General features: G+C 36.3%; 1 long non-coding RNA gene across 1 annotated transcript; it reads right to left on the bottom strand.

Moving 5' to 3' along the window:
- Positions 1-2,196: 2,196 nt before the first annotated feature.
- LOC131077073 (uncharacterized) lies at positions 2,197-3,962 on the bottom strand. Its single transcript, XR_009113543.2, has 2 exons — positions 3,060-3,962; positions 2,197-2,870 (listed from the first exon to the last, which is right to left on the bottom strand). It is a non-coding gene; the product is annotated as an uncharacterized LOC131077073 (long non-coding RNA).
- Between the last annotated feature and the right edge of the window lie 5,876 nt (positions 3,963-9,838).

Below are 9,838 nucleotides of genomic sequence, written 5' to 3'. Positions count from 1 at the left end.
GAATGATATTGATGAATAATAATGCTACTCCCAACGTGAAAAATACAATGGTGATGCAATGCTCACTAGTTGAAAATACATGTGTCATATACTTCCAATGTGGATTCCAAGAAAATGGGCACACAAAGATATAGGAAAAGCAATCAGTACCTAGTGGTGATGGAAATGTAAATGATGACCTAGGAAGCTAGAACTATGGGACATGTACTCAAGACAAGAAGAAACATTGAAATCAAAGGCAAGAAGTAATGACAATGCATGGAACCAAAATAATGGGGCAAATGTCTATGACAAGGCATGAAGCTGCAATTTTGAGGCAAGGTCCCAAGATACATCAATAGTAGGTAAAATGCGTAAAAGTGGGAAGCATGATGCTCTTAATGTAGAGGTTTGACACGTAGAAAAAGGGGAAGGTATGATACCCCCAAGTATAAGGATAATATGGAAGGGAAAGGTACGATGGCCCCTAGTGTAAAGGCATGGCAAAGTAATTTTTATTTGTGTGATGGGTGAAGACATGATGTTCCCAAAATAAAGGTCACTCTAAGGGTGAGATATGACAATGTAGGATGTAAAGTTTTAGAAGTATGAGATGGCAAGGTGAATACAATGAGTAATTCTATAGAGCTCAATGTGTGAAACTTTAGAGATATGAAACGGACCATTCCCAGTATTTTTAATTTTTTGGGGATTGCATTTCATTGAAGATCATCGAAAGTACAACCCTTCTCATAATGCTTATGCTCCTTCAAAAACATTATATCCATAAAGCAAACAAAATTGCATGCTACAAAACCCAATGATAAGAATAACATCATGAAGACTCCTAAACAGTTAAAATTGATAAGAATAACGTCATGAAGACTCCTAAACAGATGCCAATCAATGATGTTTATGAACTTACAAAGTGTAATGACATTATATGCAATGCTCATTTTTTTGGCCACTTCTCTAGATAATTATTTTTATAATTATGAGAATTTTATGATTTTAAACACATTGCATTTATAACTTTATAATGCTCATGATGAAAAAAATGTGGGAGGATCATATCTGTGCTTGTCTATGCTGCTTGATTTTCAATTAGTTCTATTAATAAAATTTATAAAAACCAATTAATCTAAAACTTTAATAATGTTTAAGACTTTATAATTTAATAAATAATTCTATTAATTCTACAGTTATAATTTTATTATTGAAACTGTACGTTACAACCACAGGGTAGCAACAGAAGTTACTTTTGATCCCAGAATTCAACTCTAGTCAGATTTAGTACTCTTCTGGGATTTGTGTTGCATGCAGTATGTGTTTTTTATTTGGCTAGGAATTCAGAGGGCTCTGCATTCCATTGATGATGAGAACTCCTTTTACTGCATTTGAGCTTAGATCCTTTTGCTCCATTATTAGCATGGGTTTTTATTGAATGTAAGGTAAGCATTGGTTCCCAGAAATCCCATATAAGATACTTGTTCTAGAGCTGATTGTATAGCAAGAATTTCATTCCAGGCACCCTATATATATCTGACAATTAATCACTTTGTCTTCAACGATCAATGTTGTCTGATTCCTCCACACACAAATCCATTTTTTTATGCAAAAGATTTGCTTCTGAACATTAAGTCTTTTCTGATAAAAAGTCTCTGTTTCCATAGTATGCTTCAGATAATTTCTGCCTGAACTTTTTGGAGCACAGTCATTTTCTTTGACATCTTAAAACTTTCATCTTTATGGACAATATATTTTGATCCACGCCATCTAATCTGTACACATATTATTTGCAGTAAAAGAATGTGACATGCTCTGTAATTAATATATCAATAAATGTTGGCTCGTTGATGAGCCTCTTTTTTGAAGTTTCTGTGTCCATGTCTCATCATCCACATCCAGACACTTTCTAGAGTAGATTTGCACTTTGCATATATTTGAAACAAGAAAGTCACGATGACTTTCAGATTGATAACTGATTAGACATTTGAGGGTAACAGATAATTTGCAATAAAGATTAAATGGCAGAGGAATTATATGCACTGTGACACAGCACACAAAAAGTTTAAAATTTTAAGATGCAAAACTACGGGCAACATATATAAGAGTAAATACAAGTAGCCTAACACTAATTGATACCTATTAGAATTGTAAATGATAATTGATTGATCATTAACTTAACTATTCTTAGCTCATACAATTAATACTCCCTAAATCAATAATTTGTTTTATTTGAATTTTGACATTGATTACATTGACTACAGAAACACAGAGACTCGTAGATCAATCTGCAAACCAAGAATGAGAAGTGAGAAGATTAACATAATCCAAACCCATCTGAAATACATGGTTTGATCCCCTTATATCATATGCTCATTTAATTTTGGTGATCAGTAGCTAATGGCTCCTGGGTTTTCACCAAGTACATAATCAACTAGTGATTTAGCCAAGGCTAGGAAATCAGAGGGCTCTGCATTTCCATTTGGGCATTGCAAATTCTTTCCACTGGAGTTGTCTCTGCCAACAGTCATGGTCTGAAATGCCATCACTAACTTGCCCATACAATACATCTAGCTTTTAAAAGAGGTAATGAGTACCCAATTTTATGGCCTCCAGGAAATTGACCAGCTCTCCACTATCTTACTATTGTTTTCTATACTCAATCGCACTCAGGGCTAGCATGGTGACAGCATATGCCATTGGAAGAGCAAACTTAACATTTTCTCTCCACCAGTTAAATCGATCCCATTGGCACCTCCATCGCTGAGTCTAGAATCTAACCCTCTGAGTGAGGGGAAGCTTCCCCGACCTCTGACTCTCTGAGCTTCATGGAAAAGTATGCTCTAACTTAATGCCTCCCTATAGTCATATCCCTGCTCAGAAACCTGGCGTGCAAATAAATATGACCATTGAGGAAAAAGCAAAGGTCACAACTAGATTAGATACTAATTTATGTCTAGACATGGTGTTGAGCTCTTAGACAAGCTATCGGAGAAAAACCAATGACTTAGAATTGAGAGTATTCTTGTTCCTATCAGAAGCAGAAAATCCCATAAATCTTGGCTGATATGTACCTGACAAATGAGTTGAAACTCTAGGAAGCCATCTAGATCGTTGTTGTCTACCAAAGTTCTTCATCATTGCCAGATATTCTTCATCGAAAGAAATCCGTTCAGCATCTCAGTATCATTCAATCACGCTCCTCATCTATTCATGGCAAATAAAATTTTGTGCAAATGGTGGGGGTTCGAGGATGGGCAGGCCGGGAGGATTAATGGTCAGAGGGGCAAGCGGCACGTAATCCTTCCACTGTAAGGAGCGGGAGGTAGTCGTTGCTCTGTGAAACCAGCCTCACGCGGTCTCCTCCGCCTTACGCTGCGAGACAGAACCTCCTTCCTTCGAGGGAGGGCCTCACAACAACTCTCTACTTGGATCAGGGCGCGCCACATTATATGCCACGCATCTTCCCTCCTGCCGGCCTTAGACCCGCCTGTTCCTCCACCTTACGTGTCCCCACTAGGGTTACAAGCTCACGCTACCGAGCTCGACATACAAATTGCTTGAACTCTCCAAATTTAGAGTTGCTTTTCTTTTTTTCGAGCTACGTGTGGGACATATTCATAGATATCCCGCTTAGACCATCGCAGCTGCTCCATTTTCCTGTAGACCTCTCTCTTCTCTCCTCTGTGCTTAGATTATTGAATTTTTACTTAAATTTTGTCTTCCCCACCACCGAATTTATTGCACAGTATTCAAAATCGACATGCTTACTGCTGTTTTATAACACCGCTTCTACAAGAGGCTACACGGATACTGCCACTTCTCTACTCTAAGCTGCCTTCACAAACTTAAAAGGCAACTGCTATTTTCTATATAAAATAGTTCTTGATTACGAACACAATTGTTTTTCGGTGAATTTTTTGCATTTATACAACATTGAGAAGACAGATTAAGAGGATCAAACCAGTAAAAATCGCGTAAAATTTTGTTGTGATTTGCAAATTTTGTGTTTTCCATCAGGTGGTGTTTTATATGGAGAATGAATGACTCCCGCTTAAAATGCTGATGTCATATCTTTGAAATATTTTTTAAGTTTTATTTTTTGTTGTTTAATATAATATTAATCATCAATGGCTGAAATGTAAGACTGAATCAGATTCTTCACAAATAATCTAAGCATGTAAGCATATAGTCATCTAATCATGTAAGCATGGAAGCATACAATCATACGGGGATGTATAGCAATCAATACATTGTGTGAGCACATAAGATAGGAATGATATTGATGAATAATAATGCTTCTCTCAGAGCATGACAAATACAATGGTGATGCAACCCTCATTGGCCGAAAATACTTGTGCCATATGCCCCCCAGTGTAGATTTCAAGAGAATGGGCACACAAAGGTGTAGGAAAAACAACCAATCCTAGTGGCGATGGAAAATCTAAATAATGGCAGGAAGCTAGAACTAGGGGACATATACTCGAGACAAGAAATAACACATAAATGAAAGGCAATAAGCAATGGCAATGCATGGAATCAAAATGATGGGGCAAGTGTCTATGACAAAGGCATGAAGCTGGAATAATGAGGCAAGGTCCTAAGATGCATCCGTAGTAGGTAAAATGTGCAAGTGAGGAAAGCATGATGTTCCTAATGTAAGTGAGGAAAACATGCTGTCCCTAATGTGTAAGTGGGGAAGACATGATACCCCCAAGTGTAAGGATAGAGGAGTGAAAGCATAACACATAAGGGAAAGGCATGATGGCACCTAGTGTAAAGATATGACAATGATTCCATAACACACCATTAGAACAAATCAACATAACTTTGTGATTTTCTTACCATAGTTAGTCTCTCATAACATGTATCTTTGTTTGAGTTTTTATTTATCCATAAGAAATTTAATTTGAATCATCAAGACCCTAAAGTACAAAGTGAAGGAAATGAAAGACGAACTTTTTCAAGTATTGAGGTGCATAAAAATAATTTATTCTTCTTTTGTGTGTGGTTGTGTGTGCATATAAAGTGTAAATTAATGTTATATTGTAAGTAAATGGTTTTGTTTCTGTAAAATATCACTACTCTTGTTCAATGGGAAGTACCAAAATGCACAAACAAATGAAGAAATCGTTATGAGATTAACCACTTTTCTGTGTGTTTGAGAGGGGCGGGTCCCTCATACGATGGAATTTTAGATTTTCAAATACTTTTAACCAGAAAGTACCAAAAGGGAATCAAGGAAAAGTAGAAAAGAAATCTAACTACGAACATAAGAACACACCAAAGATTTTTTAAAGCCACATGAAAAAGAACAAGAACAGATTACAACGATTACAGAAGCACAAAGACTTCTAGATCAAAATCTGCAAACCAAGAGTTAGAAATTAAGGGACTAACATGAGAAAAAACTAATTAACCATTAGAATAATCAATCTCAGAAAGAAATGTTTAACATTGGAGATATAAATCTATATTGAAATCAAAAGAAGCACACGGACTCTAATTTTCCCCTGTACACAATAACTCTTCTTTTCTTAGAGCAGAAAAAAATCATCCTCAAACAATTGCAATCATGATTTGTAAGCATTTTGGATGGAAAAACAAAGAGTTTTCCTCTAAACTATAATTGTAAAATGACAAGATTTTAGAGAGTCACAAGTTTCTCTTTGCAAATGAGACACACTGAGAATCCTTGATTGCACAAACAACATGCTTCCCTCTTGTAGCGACAAATGCTTAAATATGAGTGCAATCAAATTCATACTTTGTCGACGGGATTGAATTAAATACAGATCACATATCCGTTGATGATGAGGATATCAAACGCTATGAATATGAAGATGACCATGACCATGAATTATCTAAGGTGTCTATGAAAAAGGACACAATGGCTTTTTTGATATCTTGAAAACCCTATCAGGTTGCACAATTCAATCAATCTAACTCTGAACTCCTTTTGTTGCATTTGAGCTTAGATCCTTTTGTATTATTAGCATGGGTTTTTTGACTGTAAGGTAAGCATTGGTTCCCAGAAATCCCATATAAGATATTTGTTTTAGGGCTGATTGTATTGCAATAATTTCATTCCAGGCACCCTTTATATATCTGACAATCAATCACTTTGTCTTCAACAATGAATGTTGTCGGAACATTGACTCTTTTCTGAGAGAAAGTCTCTGTCTGCATGGTATTATACTTCACACAATTTCTACGGAGCACGGGGGTCATTTTCTCTAACATCTTTGTTTTTCATCTTTATTGACAATATATCTTTATCTGCACCAGCTAAGCTGTATCCATATTATTTTCAGTAAAGGAATGTGGCATGCTCTGTAATTAATATCATTGAGCCTATCTTTGAAGTTGATGTGTCTATGTTTCATCATCCACATCCAGACACTTTCTAGAAAAGATTTGCACTTTTCATATATTTGAAACAAGAAAGTCATGTAAATTGATGACTTTCAGATTGATAAGTTATTAGACATTTGAGGGTAACAGATAATTTGCAACCAAGATTAAATGAGACGAAAAGTTTACAGTTTAAGATGCAAAGCTACCGGCAACATATATACACGGATAAATACAAGTGGCCTAGTACTAATTAGTACCTATTAGAATTGTAAGTGATAATTGATTGATCATTAACTTAACTATTCTGAACTCAAACAATTAAGACTTGCTGAATCAACAATTTGATTAAGTAGGAAAACAAAGAACAATGTAAAAGTGGATCAAGACGAATCCATGAGAGGAAATGTACCAATAGAAATGTGTTCAAAATTATCTCTTAGTGCTACGTGTGAAATTTGTATGCCTTAAGATGGAAAGGTCAAGGCCACACAAAGGTAAAGGTAAACATCCACCATGATAATATATTGACAACCACCGCAACAACATTATTTAGGGGAAAGGGCTTATCTAAGATATAGGTGGAAGTCTCATTCATATTCATATAAAGCATGCAATTGCATGTAAAAATAAGAGGTCTTTGAATCACAAGTGATTCAAAGGAATAAGGGAATGGATAGATGAAATTATTTAACCAATGAAATAGAATCATGAGATCCTAAAATGGATATGGATAAAATAGTAGCAACATGTGACAAAATCCCAAAATATTTATAAGGAAAGAGTCAAAACAAGTAACAATAACAAACTTTATTGTTCCAAATGACACATGTAGTTAAGAAAATTCTTATTTTAAAATTTTGACATTGATGAATTTTGATATGTTTGGTTATTGTTAAAAAATTGACAAGTTTATTTTATTGCAAAGACTCAAGAGATCTAAGACATTTCTAAGTAGGGTGAGATCTAGGTACAAGCATGCTATTTCAAGATGGAGGACTTGAAAAAATAAGTTATAAATCACATAGTTACAAATCAATATGATCCTTACTAGTTGTGTGCTTGAATCACTATGCTATGATCAGCTTGGGGTCAATGGTGATGATCTACAGAATAGAAAATAAACTTTTCTTGCTCCAAATTATGAATATAGGTAAGAGAATTGTTATTACGAATTTTGATCTGTTTTAATGTAGTAAGTTTCATTTATTACAAATAGATCTAAATAGATCTAAGACATTTTAAGTAGGGTGAGCTCTAGATGCAAGGATGCCAGTTGAAGGTGAGAGACTTAAAATGCAATAGAGTGTGTTATATTACTTGTTAAGCTGGTAGTAGCCATATATTACTCTCATCTCACCTTAATAATGATCAATGCAACCAGAGGGTGTCTAGAAGAAGAAGAATAAAATGACTTGACAACAAGTCACATAAAAAGTAATATCTTGTTGCACGAATGTTCTGTGATCCATCATCAGAATAGTAGGAGCTAGGAGACATAAAATCTGCTCTTTGTCAGCATGAAAGATACACTAAAATATCTTGGCAGTATCAAGATAACCTTGTCTTCATTCTTCTCATAGTCTTACTACTGTTCTTGGAACATTTTGTCACTTGTTTACTATCATTTCTCATATCTTCATTCTTCTCATAGTCTTACTACTGTTCTTGGAACATTTTGTCACTTGTTTACTATCATCACAGACCTGCACCTATTTTTCCATCTATTTTTCATATCTTGATTAATTAAACTTTACTCTGTTCCTGTTTCTCATTGTCATTAATCACTATCACCATTCCCCTTTTTATGGTTGGTCAAATACAAGTCTTTTGTCTGCAGCCTTGGACTATCATCCTTTCACTACTTGTTCTCATGATTGTTTCATATGTTGCCTCTTATAGAAAAAACTTGAGTTACCGGGTTCGGCCCCCTAGACCCCTGGTACTGGTCCGGTACGGTCTTGGTTCGGGGTTCGGGTCCGGTTCGCCTGTGGTTCGGACAGGGTTCGTGGTTCACAGGCCTGGTTCGAACCAGGGCGAACCCAAGAGGACCCAAGTCGAACCCAGGGGTCTGACAACCCAAAAATGGATTTTTTTTTCGCAATTTTTTTTTTTTTTTTTGAATTCCACCTCATAAAAAATTAAAAAGACCCTATGTCTCAAGCCACACACCTATGCATCGTACAACCAGGAGAGAAGCACAAGTCTTGTATGAAAGAACAAGTCAGAAAACACAACTCCCGTACGGGAGAATGCACCTTGATCAGAATTTTGACTTCTTTGGCATTGTTCCTGACGTCTTAAAAAAGCAGAAAATTGATGCACGCCATGGAGTTCCGTGTGGGTTTGAAGGTTGTAATTTAGTATTGGCAGGTTCTTTGAACCCGAACCGGTGCCCGAACCCGAACCGGTAACTTAGGAAAAAACTATCACATCACAATGTATCGTAGCGCCTTTTTCATGCTTCTTATGCATTCACAGAAAACTTGATTACTCATGACAATATTCTTTAAACTGTTGCAAGGGTTCAATAGAGTTCGGGTTCAATAGAGCTCTGTACCATTTTGTTCCATATTCGCAGTGATAAATTGTCAAGGTCTTGTTGTTTACGTGCTAAGCTCATAAAGCTTTTCTTTTCCTCTTGCACTTGTTTAATTGTCGTCACTTGGCTTAGCATGCTACTGCCAATTTTGTCTAATCACCACCCTCTTACTTGTCATCCAAGCATACTTGACTGTCCACCACTTGATGTCATTTATGGATTCTTTGCCTCTTGCATGATAGGTGGCCCTTTCATGCTATTCCTGCTGTCATACTATATCATGCATGATTGCTCACTTTGAATGTCTTTCTTGCATTTCACTAACCTCAACAGTCATCTCGACCATCCTTCTTTGTTGGCACACTCTCATGAACTGATTGCTCAAACACTGTCTTTCTATTAATAGTCCTAACCGACTGCCACTGTCCTTGGAATGTTTTATTTCTTTTCCTGAGAATTGCCACTAACTCTCCTTACTGTGTAGGCATCTCACACTTGTATTCTTTGTGCGTAGACAAAGGCATTGGTTGTTACCCTCGTTGATTCTAATGTTGGGGAAACTCTGCAATCATATTGTAGGTCTGCTTAATGTCAATGATGACAGTGGATTCTCCCATTTAACGTACCAAACTACTTCTTCTATGGAATACCTCATCCTAGGATGATTCAGGGCACACACAAAACCTATGATTGGCAAGAAAAATGCCTACTCCTCACATGTCTAATGGCTATGACTGTGATGTTGCTTTCATATTATTCCCCCTTTTTCTAATGACTATGACTGTCCTGTCACTCTTGCAAAGCCCTGTCTTTGCTTGTGGTTAACCTCAGCAACATTCCCTTTTGTCTAACCTCCGTTCTTTAGTTTTTCCCATTGTTGATGATTCCACCATCTCTCTCTCTCGTTCAACTTGTTCAACATGTTCATCCTTCAAAAGAACATCCTGATTGTCTGAG

Source organism: Cryptomeria japonica, chromosome 9 (genome assembly GCF_030272615.1).
Source record: "Cryptomeria japonica chromosome 9, Sugi_1.0, whole genome shotgun sequence".
In the NCBI taxonomy this organism is placed as follows: domain Eukaryota; kingdom Viridiplantae; phylum Streptophyta; class Pinopsida; order Cupressales; family Cupressaceae; genus Cryptomeria; species Cryptomeria japonica.
This window is presented reverse-complemented; position numbering and strand designations above follow the sequence as displayed.